Raw genomic sequence first — 15,000 nt, 5'->3', positions numbered from 1 at the left:
TAACCTGCTGAGCCAGGCATCTGTCAATGATACATCGAAGTTCAGACCTGTCATCCTGCAGGGACCAAAAACGAGAGGCTGCCCAAGGAGGCTGTTGATGGAAGCACTTATGACTTTTGGGCAGAGAAGCTATTATTCTTTTTCAAAAGGCTTGAACAATGCGGGCTAATTGCATGGCATCAAATTAGTATCCTTTTGTTTATATTTAATTTGCATTTACCAAAAATATCCCCTTGTGTTTTTCTGCAACTGAGTGCCTTGCGCTAAAATAACGATTCCACTTTCGGTTGAGTGGTGAGAAGCGTTTTAAAAGCTTTAAAACAAGCCCTTAAACAAAAGTTTTGGTTGAGATAAAGTGGAGAAACGGATTTCTGATGAAAATATCTCTGCTGCTATTTGATTTGCCTTTGAAAACCTGAAAGCGAAATTTATTTTTAAGGCTGTGTCAAAGTATTAGCAAATAATGGATTTTGGATGCAATTTTGTTTACAAGAGGCGGCTGGTTAAGTTCCTATGCTTTATTCGATTCATTAGTACGTCGCCAATGTTAGCTCAGTGTTTGATTTTTTTCACAAGTCTTAAAAGGGCAGTGTCGTATCGGCTTCAATCAAGCTGAAATGTTTCAGCTGTTAGTTTGAAACGCTCAAACTGTCGAGGAAAGAAAGTTATGAGCAGTTATCAGTAAGCTTTCCAATGTAAAAAAGGAAAGGGATTTTTTTTTAGTGGTGACTAACATTTTATCCAATGTTCATAAGTTGCCGCCATTTCTTTGATGAACGGTTGGTATAACTTTTAAAATGTGCTGCAGCAAAATGTAATGGTAAAGATCTTAGCATTGTTCTTCAGTAGCGAAATATTTTTATTAGTTTACAGAGGATGGACGTTTAAAAATTTGCAATTTTCAAACCAGACCTGGAGGACTCAATCGCGAACCCAAAACCTTCGATGTTTTTTTGCTACACATTGTGGTTTGACAAAATGGCTATGGCATCATGTGATATAAGTTGCGGCTTTCCACTTTATTTTAATTATAAAGCTAATTTTAACGAAAGAATAGTGTGTGAAAACATCACTCGAACATGAAACTGGAAACAAAGGAAATATATCGCACCTAACATCAAAGGACTTGTGATCGTACAAGCTAGCTACATTTTCGGAAATTGTTCGTACCATGAATAATGAATATTCAATTAGAAAAAAATAGAGTGCATATATGAATACGAAATTGACTCACAAAATGTGGGTACACACTTAAACTGCGCTGAGGTTGTGATGTTGTAGGCTTGCTTCACATTGGTTTGGTATTTGCCACCTTCTAATCTAAGGCTCCACTTCTCCAGGCAAACTGGCCTGAACCCCGGATGTTCGGTTGTACATTGCAGCTCTTGTCCCTCTTCAAGATCAACCGAAACAATTTCACTCATAAGCACGTAACAGCAGCATTCAATTTCTTTACAGCAATAGCATTTGCTAACGTTTCTCAAAAGGTCGCAGCTACAATTACTACAGGTACACCTAAAAGAAGTAATTCACATGCAGTTACTCCTTGTCTCACCAGATCCTCCAGGTGCCGTCTACGACAGCGAGACCAAGTTACTAATAATATAGAAGTTAACTTACCAGTCTTCGACACGTACAGAATTTTCCAAGTGTTTCAACTCATTTTCTACCTGATCTTTTTCCTCCTTCTCTTTCCTATACTTTGCAAGCCACGCTTCATCCACTAAAGGTTCATCCGCATTAGATTCTAGCGAATTAGCTCTTGGTCGCGAGTTGTCGAGTTCCAAAACATAATCACTCACGCTTGCTTCAAGCTCTATTTGATATTGTTCATTTCCGCTGCTATATCGGTCGCTTTCTGTTTCAGAAGCACTCTCCATGGAGGACATTACTTGGTCGGTTCATATACGATGATAGCAACTTTCATTGGGAGCCTCATTTGTTTGTAGTAAACGGGGAGCCACGGCAACAAACGTTCCTGAATCTAGATCATTTATGAGCCCGTACTTTCTCGATCAGCGGAAAGGGTGTACCAAACAAAAATAGGATGGAAAAGATCATAAAAACTTGCGCTTTGTTCAAATTGAAAATTTTTTTCACAGAAGTTCCTTTTATAATGTGGACTTTTGAATGACAGAATAAAAAATTTTGTGACATGGGCACTTCAAGATAATTTATACGTTTCTTGACGTATTGCTTAAAAGTACTGAGAGACTGATCATGGTGTAGGTTACGAGGAAGAGTGTTCCAGGATTTGGCGGCATTGTACTTAAAAGATGTTTAAAATTTAGTTGTTTTGGAAAGAGGCAGGCGGATAAAGTCTTTATTTCTAGTGTTGTAATTATGGGTCTGCTCCGAGGAGTGGAAGTCAATAAGTAGATAAGCGTGATTCTTGGTAGAGAACTTTTCCCTCGAGCACGAGTGGTGACACAATTCCAAGTGGGTCATATACTTTCGCCAAACTAGTCAGGATACCATGCCTTATCTCCTTAGCTAGCAGTTCAGGAAAGCTCCCATGCAGGTTATCTTCAACCTTCTCCCAACCAAGTCTAAGTAGCTTACACTCTCCAGGTGCTGTTCTGTTCTCTAACTGCTCCTTGGCGAATGATGGTTCATAATCTTTACAGGATGTCTCTAGTTGTGTTTCATTTGAATGCCACTTGTGAAGTAGGCCCTCCCATAGTCAGGTCATCCATGTTCAGATTTCTATGTATCTTAATTACACTATTAGGATATCTGGACTGCAGGTTCTCCAAGTGCTGTTGAATCACCCCATTGAGAAGGTATGGTTAAGGGGCGAGGCCAAACACCACTCTGGTGAAGTGCAGAGTTTCCACTTGTTTTCGTATCTTGTCAGTGATCCAGTGGAATCTCAGGGCATCTCTCTTATCAGCACTTGTAGGAATGCACAGCGAAGGTCTCCAGCGACTACCACAGGATGAAAACGGTTACGAACAATGACATTCCACAGCTTATTTTGTAATGGAGGCCCAGCATGTAGGCATTTGTGCAGCGACTGTGCTTTCTCTTGCACACGAGCAGATGCATTGTACACGAGCAGATGCATTGTACACAACTCGCAATTTCGTCGTCTCAGCATTCCGACGCATGACAGCATGATGGGGTGGATAAAACTCTCTCCCTGTTACCTCAGCAGGTGCTTCCTCTACTACGCCTTCTTCAAGTTGGTCTCTGATCACAGCATCACAGTCATCTAGCATGTCAGTTCTTCTCAATTTCCGTACGAGTGTTCAATCTGACTAAACTTCCCTTTCGGTTATTGGGACCCACTCTCATCCAGGGCGAATCTTCCCTGAATCATTTGTGCCCAGAACGATGTGTATGGGTAGCCTGTCTTTCATGTCATTATCATCCATTTGCACCCCCTAGAGATGAGAATTCGTCTCAAGTATTTCCTTGTAACGTGGGTTCTCCAGAACCAATAATTCTCGCTTGTTTACTTTTGTAATATCAGCTTCCAGCTTGAACTCATCTTGTGCAGAACTGAATGTCAACACCAAACACTTGCATTGTTCTCATAGTGATTCCAGTAAGCATGGCTATCTGCCTTAACCCAGTAGACTTTGGTCATGCATTAATTAAATGAATTGCGGTTGCTGAAGGAGATGAATGGCTTGCGCCACTGTCCAATATGGCTGTGAATTTGTAACTGCCACTTTTTACAACTACAACCGCGTGAATCACCCCTGTGTTTCCGATTTTATTTGCTGTCATCCCCGGCTCACATGCTTGGATTCTGTCACAATGATGCGTTGCGTGACAATTTTGGCATGTGAATTTCCTTCTACAATCTTGGGGTCGGTGTCTAGATCCCATGCAATTAAAACAGTCTTTTATCCAGGAAAATCTTTCTTGGCACAACACTCATCACTTTATCACAATCAATGGCTTTGTGATCTGGGCTTTCAATAAATAGACATCCACGGGCAGTTGTCTGGTTCCCATCATCATGTTTTGTGTAAAATGCTCTTGATTTTTATCTCTTGTTGTTTGGAATCACCACGACCCTAGGTCTGTGAGCTTCAGGAGCGGGATTGTTGTTCATCCATTTCTCCAGCACTTCTAGGAATTGCACAAAGGACTAATGGTCGTTTTTATGCTAGAGATAGAAGTCGTGTAGACGCATTTAGAGTCTGAGACATTAAAGTCGTCTAGTGTAAAAACAGGACGCACAAAAATAGATGACCTTATTGAAATAAGTAGATTTTTCTGAAAAAAGGAATAGGCTCTACTCTCGGGAGACACTGGACACAAGTTAAAGTGGCGCCAAAAATGAATTTCAAACCCGTGAAATGCGAACAAATTGTTCAAACTCAAACATGGCGGTGGCGTTACAACTTTTGAAGTCTCTTTCTCACTGTCACTAAGAAAGGCATGACTTAGAAATGTATATGTTCATAAAACAGGAAAGAGGATCGAGTAAGCGAAAACTTCAGATGATGGAAGATGATGAAATAGACACTGTTGTGCCAATGTAATAGGTTTGTATGCCGTCTAAGCCAAACGATCCAGAAAGGAAGGAAGCCCAGATGAACAGAGGAGTTCCTCCTGGTGGAAACATGGCTACCGAAATCGGGACAACAGTGCATTCAAAAAACGTTTGAGGATAAATCAAGCAACGTTTCAGTTCATTCTTAGCAAGATAGAAGCCCAGCTAGTCAAAGAGCCAACTTGTTTCAAACCTAAGCTAATACCTCCAGACACGCAGCTACAGCACAGTAGGAGACCTGTTTGGTGTTGCTGAATCAACCATGAGTGTCATTTTTAACCAAGCATGTAAGATACTTATCTCAATTCTCTACGACAGGTTTGTGTACCTACTCAGAAATCGTGCTGAATGGAAGCAAGAGCTTGAAAGCTTTCTTGAAAACTGAGAATTTCCCTGCATAGGAGCCTGGGATGCTTTTCATGTATACATCAGCCTGAAGTTGAACAATTATTTTGGCTTCAAGAAGAGATATTTGGTATCCAGCTTGGGATTCATTGCATCTAACAAGAGATTTCTTTGGGCAGCTGTGGGAGCTTCTAGCTCTACCCCCAACTCAAGACTCCTGAAAAGTTGCGACCTCTTTGCTGACATTCAACAGGGACGGATTTTTCAAAGTTCTGTACTAAAAACAAGGGAGTATGGAGACATACCATTCACAATGGTCGGTGATTCTGCATTCCCACACTACACGTGGCTCGTGAGCTGTACAGTGAAAGTACAAGAGACCCAAGGGAGGGCTACTTAAACAAGAGGCTTTGCTTGGGTAGAGTTGTGTCAGAGCATGCTTATGGCATGTTAAAAGGGAGATAGAGGATCCTTAACAAGAAGACAGAGTGTAAACTAAAGAACATCAGGCAAGTCATCATGGCCTGCATTGCCTTGCACAATATATGCTTTGCAAGGAATGATCCATGCAGTCCCAGGTGGAGGCTGCACATTGAACATCTGCACCTCATTAGGAAGAGAGGCAACGGTGAGCAAGACGATGAGGTGGATCAGGTCAGGACAAGAATCACCAACTGGCTCTGGGATATCCACCAGCAAAGGCTATCAATGGAGTAAAAGAAGAAATCAACAGAAAAATTGAGGCCTGTGTTTATATGTTTTGAACCCAGACCACATCCAACTTACCCCCATGTAACATCTTTGAATCGAATTTAATCGAAAGAACTGTTTTAATCAATGAACTGTGTCGAGCACACGGCACTACCGAAAAGCATGTGCTTTTCTTCAAGGTCATGTGACATATAAAGCGATTACGTCATTACATCCTTTTTCCTCAGAAGTATAAACAAAGAACGAAACTGTAAATGGTCACAGAGAAAATAGTTCATAAGTGTCCTTGGCGTAAAATAAACAAACATGTCCATGTGAATAGTTCTTGGACTGTTCAATGTCTCTATAAGTTCAATCTGTCAGGTGTTTGGCGAATCCTCTGCGGATAACGCCTTAGTGAACGTCCCTGAAAATCAGTACTTCCCGAGTCGACTGCTGCGTCAATCTCAACTGAAGCGGAAGTGGTGTTTTCCTCCTGATTAGCCTTCGTATCACTGAGCTGATCATTAGTAGGGTGGTACTGCTTGACCTCAGTTGTGTTTCAGTGCGAAAATCTCATGGGATTGTCGCTTTCAGACACAACAACCTGATTTCCTTTCTTATCTTTCACTTTGTAGAGTTGAGGTTCAAATGTGGTGGACAGTTTGTTGTTCTTATCCTGTTTCATGAGTACAAGGTCACCTTGTTTCACCTCACTCATCTTAGCATTTCTTGAAGCATCTGCATACTGTTTGCTCTTGAATTTCATTAGTTGATCTCTATCTCTAATTTCTTCATCGCCATTGGATGGCTTTGACAATTCAGGTAACTTTGTTATTGGATGTCGGCCCATCAGAAGGAATTCTGGTGTCTGTCCAGTTGTCTGGTGAGGAGTTGTTCTGTAAACAGCCAAATACCGGACCAGTTCCCTTCTCCAGTCCTTTCCTTCTGCATGTGCCAACTGCAATCTTTTGAGTATGGATCTATTCTGTCTCTCTACCTCGCCATTTGCTTGAGCCCATTGAGCTGTTACACGTCAATGCTTTATACCATTCTCCTTCAGGAACGCTTTGAATTTCTCTGAGACAAGGTTTGGCCCATTGTCACTTACAAGCAGTTCAGGCAGTCCATGTCTGGCAAATATGGTTTCTAAACACTCTATGGTCTTCTCTGATGTAACTGTCCTTACAACAGCCACTTCGTAATATCTGCTATAGTAGTCAACAACTACTAGTATGTGTTCACCTGTCGGTAACGGTTTCAGGTAATCAATTGTGACAGAATGCCAGGGTCCTGGAGGTAGTTCTGTACTTGCCGCAAGCTCTGGAGGGTCAGGTCTGCCCACTAACTGACGTGCATCACAGGTCTTGACGAACCTTTCAACATCCTTTTCTAGCTTTGGCCACCATACTTTCGTGCGAAGGCTTCGCTTCATGCTGACTACACTTAAATGTCCTTCATGTCCAATGGTCAATACTGTTGTTTTAAGAGCTTTGGGATCACTATGCGGGTTCCTCTCATAACTATACCACTCACAACACACAGTTCATTGGCTACATGTAGGTATTCCGAACATTTAGTTCCTTCCAACCTCCCAGTTTGGATGGCTTGCCTTAAACACTCCATCTCTTTGTCATTCGATGCCACTTCTTCAATTTCTTTTGCACTCATTGGTTTTTGGAACGGCTTTCACGGTTATAAAATGCACATAATTCTCAGTGTCGTCAAAGCTCTTTCCCTCATCTGTGTGTGGCCATCTTGACAGGGTGTCAGCGATGTTCTCTTTACCAGGTGTATAGACAACATGAAAGTGATGTGGTTGCAATTGAAGAACCCATCTCTTGGCACGTGCACTAGGCTTTGATTTAGATGAATAGGTGATTTCCAAGGGCTTGTGGTCAGTGACAAGTTCAAACTCCCTACCCAAGAGGTAGACATGAAACCTTTCAACAGACCAGACTAAGGCCAATGCGTCTTTTTCGGTTTGCGAGTATCTTCATTCAATGCATGACAGGGTTTTGTTTGCATAGCAGACAGTCCTCCAGACTTCGTCATGTTCCTGCAACAACACTGCACCAAGGCCTACTGGGCTGCCATCAGCAACAACTCTAGTTTTCAAAACAGGGTTGAAGTATGCCAGTGTATCCACATCTGTCAGGCTATTCTTCAATTCTTCAAAAGCTTTCCTTTGATCCTTTCCCCACACAAAGAGTGTATTCTTCTGTGTAAGTCTTCTCAGTGGCTCTGCTTTCGTTGCCAGGCCACTGATAAATTGGGCGCTGAAATTCACCAAGCCTAAAAAACTCCTCACTTCTGAGCTGTTTGTTGGTTCCTTGCCTCTTGGAGTGCTTTTACTCGGGACTCTGTAGGGACTATGCCTTTTGCTGACAGCAAATGTCCCATGAATTCAATCTTATTCATCCTGAAAACACTTCTTGTTGAGTGTCAAATCTCTCTCTTTCAATTTGTGTAGAACCCTTTTCAGCCATTCGTCATGTTCAGCTACATCCTTGCCGTACACCACAATATCATGAGATATGTTTTGACATCCAGTACATCCGGCGCTAGGAAGAACTTGGTCAATTACATGTTGATACAATTCTGGCACGGAGCAAATGCCGAACACTAGACGCCTATATCTAAAAAGGCCTGCATGAGTGGTGAGGGTTATGACTTCTCTTGAGATACCTTCTTTCAGTTCCAGTTGATGGAATCCTATGGTAAGATTGAGTTTAGTAGACACAGCGTTGCCACTGAGTTCGCTCAGTACGTCATCGATCGTTGGTATTGGGTGTCTTGAACGCTTTATAGCTTTATTGGCCATTCTCATATCCACTCATTCTAACGTCCCCGTTTTGTTTCAGAACGACGACATTCAGGCTTACACACGGCGTTGAACCTTCCACTCTTTCAATGATGTCCATCTCCTCCAATTCTGTCAGCTTTTCCTCTACTTTGCTGCGGAGACTGTATGGGACGCGTCTGCATGGTTGTGCAACAAACTTTGCATCAGGCTTGAGATGCAGTTCAACAGAATAATTTGTCAATTGTCCAACTTTACCACTGAACAGTTCCTGGAACTCACTCTCCACAAGATTTACATCAGATTCAGGTACTTTGATTGCAAGTACTCCAAGGTGCATTGCTGTTTTTCTTCCCAGTATGGGTCTGCCTTTGTTTGAAATTACCAGAAATTCAACATCTGACAAACGTTTGCCTCCGAGCTCCACCTCTGACCAGAACTTTGCTTCAACTTGGACTTTGCTCGCTGTAGCATAAGACTGTATGGATCTGTTTTCCGAGTGGCTTCTACAATTGATTCCATTCGATTGGAATTGCTCCCATAGTTGATTGTCAAGTACATCGCAAGAAGCACCAGAGTCTATCAACATGTCAACTTGACCTCCAACGGTAAGCTTCACTTCTGGTTCGTCTTCAGGGGAGAGCTCAATTGCAAAGATTTCGTCATCCGGGCTTTCATTATCTTCCACACTGAAGACTTTTGTTTGGTAGTTGTTCTTGCTCCTGCAAACATTTGCAAAGTGTCCGATGTGACCACACTTCCTACACCTCTCTTTCTTTGCTGGACAACATTCATCTTTAGATATATGTCCCTCGTTTCCGCATCTTCAACGTTTTCTTTCTTTTTCCTTTTTGGTGGGTTGCCTGTGGGGAGCTGTGTCACGTGATCGGCCGGCCATCTTTGAATTACGAGGAAAATAATTCGCATCTATTTTGTTGACATTATCGGCTTGCATTTCACTTGCTAGTTGAGTAACTGCTTCAAAACGACTAGCCCTTTGCAGGGCAACAGCTAAAGACAACTCATTACCTCTTTTCAAAAGCCTTAGTTGCAGTCTCGACGATAAACAACCTTCGATGAGTTAATCTCTCACTTGTATATTCCTAGTATTGCCGAAACCACAGATATCAGCTTGTCTCCTCAATCAGGACACAAAATGTGCGGTCGATTCAGATGATTGTTGACGCATTGACCAAAATTTATGCCGTTCAAAGGGCTGGTTTACGTTTCCTGCGAAGTAGCGATCCAGCTTTGCAGCTTTGCAATCGCAATATCATAAACAGTTGGATCATCCGGTAATTGATTTCCTGGTGGTTCTGGAAGAGTTTCGTAGACCTTTTGAAGTTTCCTTCCAGTTGTACGGCCATTTGCTCCAATTCTCGTCAATGATTGCAAGCTCATTCTTAATTACTTCCAGCTTGTCAAATGTGAACCTCACAGCAGCATCAAGTTTGTGTAGGCTTTGCTATGTTTGTAATGATTCGATGTTAAATAACAGCACCTTGTAGAATTCATGATTTTACTTCACATCCCTCTCTCTGATGGTAGGCAACTCTAATATGTTCTGAACATGGGTTCCCACAACTTCGCTGGTTTTCCCATATCATCTCGCAAAGAGGATCTAGGGGCCCTATGATACCTGTCTGCCATGAATGGAATTCCATCGATCAGATTTCGGACCTTTGCAAGTAATGACTTTAGAGTACAAGAATTTTGTGACATCAGGGAGAGATGACTTGTTGATTTGAGTCTCTAGCTGACCCCAGAAACGCAGCCAGCCTTAAGGCGTTCCATCAAATTTAGTCATCACAAGCTTTGGCATTTTCACAGCCTCACTAGTCGCTCTTGTGGTTTCAGTTGACTTTTGAACTTGTTGTAATTTGAGCTTTTTCTTCTCAACTGAATGCCAATTCTTCAGCGTGAGCTTGTTCTACAGCTTCTGGTTGTTGCAGTATCTTCTCTCTCCAATGTGATGGCTTGCTTCTGCTCAAAAAGAGCGCCTTCATGCCTCAGATGCTGATCAATTTTCTCTTTTTTATCAGCCAACTGACGCATACATGCATCCACTTCTTGAACTGCTGCTTCGAAATCTGCTGCCCATTCTCTCATTTTTCCTTTTTGTCACCTTCTGTGAACCTTTTTTTCTATACTGATTCCTTTAGGGTAGTCACTGTGGTCGCCATACTCTCGAGCGAGGTTTTGTCTCTCCAAAGCCACATGGTCATCTTTTTGGTAGATATCGTGTCTTCTTCACTCTAAAATGCAATGTTTTGGTCTTACCATCTAAGTCAGCTAGTTGTTTGTAATCGCTCAACTAAAAACTCGTCCCATCGTGGTTGCCAGTTTGTCGAAAACACACCAACAAGACATTTCCTTTTAATATCACCGTTTACTTTTCTCCAGAATTACAACTCCACATGAATACAGGATAGAAAACCTCGCTCACTCTACTCAACAGCGTGCTTAGCACAACAACAAAGGTAACAGGATATCTCTTAGTGACACACCCACTAAGTACAAAGTACATGTCTCGATCCGATTTGAATTATTTCCAGTCATTTGTGAAACTAATGTAACACGACAAAAAAACACGGCATGTCTACAGTTCCCGACACTTAGTCTCCATTCCTGCTCTAGTGTCAACTCCACAATCTCCACATCTTGTTCTTTGATCTTGTCAGACAGTCTGACCACCCTTTCTGCCCAGAAGGGTGACTATTGAGTTGTAGAGGGAATTATATCCCTGTTGCTCTGCAAGTTTACATTTGCATTAATCACAAATTTTACTTCTCCTTTTTTCTCCAGCGTGGCCTGGAGTTATTTAGTGCCATAATGGGAGGGTTTTATTAAAGAAAATGCCATCTAGGGGTCTTCTACTGCAAAACCCCCATGTAGATAAAGCACCTAGCTGCATGGCTTTTTTTTGTTGCTTCACCTGCACTGAGTGGAATACAATGCAGGAAGTAATTGGGTAAGTAACAAGTCTGATTACCCCTAAATTCTACAATACACTTTGTTTGGCTGCTCCTCGTTTGTCTGCGATTTGGTAGCTGGCACGCATCACTGCTGACAGGAAAAATAGTGTCATAAATATTGTGGTAATGTAATTTCGGATATTACAGATCACTTTACTCAATTTTGTATAGTGCATTCTCTTGCGGTCTCTGGTAATAACATGAAGTGCTTTATTTGTGATTACTCGCACTTTTCAGAGGAAAATTTCGTACACGACCTATCACAGATTGATTGGCAGACTTTAATTTCTGAGAGAGAAGCTAATGTTGATAAGTTATTCTCTGTCCTCTATACCAGGCTAAACAAAGTTGTAAATAAACATACCCCTTTCAAACCTATTTCCAAATGTAAAATGAAAGCTATGTCAAAACCATGGATTACTAAAGGCTTACATAAATCTATTAAAGTTAAAAATAAACCTTTCAATCAGGGAAACAAAGTTGCGCATAAGTAGCCCATTTCCAAGTTGCTGAGCGTCCTGGAAACTGTTTCCAAATTTCTGCATGGGAGTGAGGCTAGGTGCTCACATAGCGGCGTGAAAATATAAATATCAGCAAGTTTTATAAAAGAAATTTAGACTGACTAAATATGGTTTACTGCTCTGTAGCTTTGTTTCGGAACGGTAATCGGAAGCGGGCAGACTGGTCTTTCTTTCGATTTCCTATGGACAAATGACTTTCTATTTGGTTGAAATTCTGTCGTGGAGCTGATAGTAAGTTCGAAGAGGAGCAACGGAAAGCAATAGCTGGCAAGGAAAACAACCTAAGGATCTGTAAGGAGCACTTTACTGATGATTGTTATCGGAAAAAACTGTATGGTAGACATACCCTCAACGATTATGCCATACTAGCATTATTTCGAATCTTCAACAAACCTGAAACATTGAGAAAAGAACGCCACGAAAAACGTGCACAAAAGCAACCTTTACCGAGAGAGTCCCATGTCAAAACAACGAAAGAGGCGAAAGTTCAGAGTGCAGCAAACAAAAGCACAGCTGATATTGGTATCATACACAACGATCATACCTATTGGGGTTTTCAACTGTTTTGTAAAGTAGCGGACATACTTCTGAAAGCAGTGGATGTGAATGTTTTCTTGGCGCCGTAAGGCGCCTCACAAGCGCCAAAGGCGTAAGCACCTAGGGGGGTCTGGGGGCATGCTCCACCAGAAAATTTTTTAAATAGAATACTCAGAAACGCTATTTCCAGCGTTTCTGGAACCAAGGAAACAGTTTCCTAGGGAATGCTGGCGCTCACTAAAATTCTCTTTAAAAAGTAAATTACTGAATGAAAATGGTCAGTTGGTAGGGGGAGAGAGAATGGCAACAACAGAATTTTTATTGGCTTATCATTGCGAATTTATTTGATTTTCAAAAAAGATGTTTGGTAACTTGGGTTGTAGTCCATTCATCAAGAGTGTAGTCTATTCATCAAGGTCTGAGCCAAAAGCTGAATCATCACTATCTGTGTCACAGTCCATCTCGCAAAGCCCAAGAGCAGCTGTGGCTATTTCTACCTCCTGTGAGAGAAAGAAATAAATAGCAACTGAGTAAGCACTCAGATCTTTTAAGTTTTAGCAGCAGCTTGGTTCAGTTAAAACACTTTTGAAGCTCGCAAAAAAGCGATTAGGTAATGACTCTTAACGTGAGTTGCTGTAGTCGTGTAACTGACCTCTTCAGTGCGAACATCAGCAGCAACCTCGTGGTCTTCAATTTCATCTACAGCTTCTTGACTTTCATTGCCACTCAGCCTCTCTCCTTCTGAAGCATGTGTTTCACTGACCGACTCAACTTCAGGCACCTGCAAAATTTAAACCGTATTGTTGTGAGCATGTGACCATACAATACACTGCATCACTATTCAGGAAAAATGTACTGTTATGTTACAAGGTTGGATCAAAAGAATGAGTACCTTGCTTTCCTTTGGTGAATGAGGCCTACGTCTGTTTGCGGACAACCAGATTTCTGCCGCCCTTTGGACTATGTCAGTACACTCCTCTGTCCCAAACGATGGGCCATTGATGCTCACATGCATAAGTGCATTTAGCATGTCATCAGTGAGTTGACTTCTCATTCTTGTTTTGATGCGTTCAATAGCACTTCCACCTCTTTCAGGCCAACAATTGCTAAGGGGCATCGTCCGTGCAGCTTCCGCCACCATAAGAAGTTCTGAATAGGTATCCTGGTAGGTCTTGCGCTGTGCAAGCAACCTTTGTAAGGTCCAGTCTGTTGTGGTGAGAATGTTGGTATCTTCAGGGCTTCTGTCATTCGGCTGCAACAGAGTTTGCGGCACTTGTTTCTTCCAAGCAACCATTTCAAACTTGAAATTCTCCCATTGTGTGAGTAATTTTGCAGACTTTATTTTCTTTTCCTCTTCTTCTTTTGTTCCATAGAAGTGGTTACTGATGATTTTTATCTCTGTCTGGCCGTAGTCTTTAAATCGCAGGTCACTGTCATTTGGAAGATCAGCGATATCGAAGATGGAAAAGGCGCTAACTTGGGGTAAAGTGGGTTCAAAGCGAATGTTGATATTGTCTTGCAGGGCCACAATGTAGCGGTTCATGAGAGAACACAGCTCTTGCATCTTGTCTGAAAGCGTTAAACCACAACGGTGAAGCCTTCCATTCTGAGCGAGGTCGTTCTGCAGCTTTTTCAAACATTCCTTGTCCTCTTTAAGCCTGTTTAGTTTTGCATGTGTGGCCTTGATTGCAGGAAGCAGGTGTGAGAAGTTTACGTTTCCTCGTTGAAAACGCTTGCTTAATTGTGATAATACTGGCAAGAGATCGTGGAGGATGTAAATGGTGCCGATGAATTTCACCTTTTTCATTCTCTTCAGGAGACCATCCGCTGCTGATCCCGTTGGTTCAGTTTTAAGCTGCTCCAGCATTTCAATTATTGCGCAGAAATCCGCAAATACTGCCTGTACCAATTTATCTAACGACAACCAGCATGTATGACAAGCCTTTTTCAGCTTTTTTGCCACCTGCTTCCTTCCCACCGAATTTAGTGTAAGATTCTTTGTGCTCTCTTGTACTTTAAGATACGTTGCAGTGCGCTTTGCAGAATTCTCAAATACCTCCCACAACTGGTTCAACTCTAGTTCACAGTGGGCAATGTAGTCAAGGGTATCTGCAGAGCTAGCACAAGCAAGTGCAAGTTTGCGTGCTAAGCAGTGGAAAGACAGGATCAATGGGTTTTCACCAACGGATTGCAACTGTTCGAGGAGTACTTTTTTGATCTGTGGCGCATCTGCCGAGTTGTTGTCTTTCAGTGTGTTTGGTATTGCACGAAAACTGGTGGTGGTGGTACAGCTTTGACTGTCATAATACTGGACAAAAGTTACAAGCTGCTGCGTCAAAGAGATGTCGGTGACCTCATCAGTGAGGATGCCATAAATGCCATTACCAATCTTTTCTTTAATCTTTTCTTTGAAAAGAGTTAAAAACTTATTAAACTTATTAGAGTTAAAAACAGCTCTCTTTCAATTCCCTTTGACGAGTAGGGGAACTGACATTTCAGATCAACTCCAGCAGTCTTCTCTATCATCTCAAGAACCGAGGACAACTTTCTGTTTGGCAACTGTTCTTTAGCTAGCCAATAAACAACTTCCAAAATTTTCTTGCACTCTTTTCCCTTGTT

At 41.9% G+C, this 15,000-nt stretch overlaps 1 pseudogene; it reads right to left on the bottom strand.

Moving 5' to 3' along the window:
* Positions 1–13,123: 13,123 nt before the first annotated feature.
* The window catches only part of LOC148728484 (zinc finger protein 862-like), a 3,043-nt pseudogene continuing 1,166 nt past the window's right edge, over positions 13,124–15,000 (bottom strand).

Source organism: Stylophora pistillata, chromosome 6 (assembly GCF_964205215.1).
Source record: "Stylophora pistillata chromosome 6, jaStyPist1.2, whole genome shotgun sequence".
Lineage (NCBI taxonomy): Eukaryota > Metazoa > Cnidaria > Anthozoa > Scleractinia > Pocilloporidae > Stylophora > Stylophora pistillata.
Note: the sequence above shows the minus strand (reverse complement) of the source record. Positions and strands in the feature narration are given on the sequence as shown.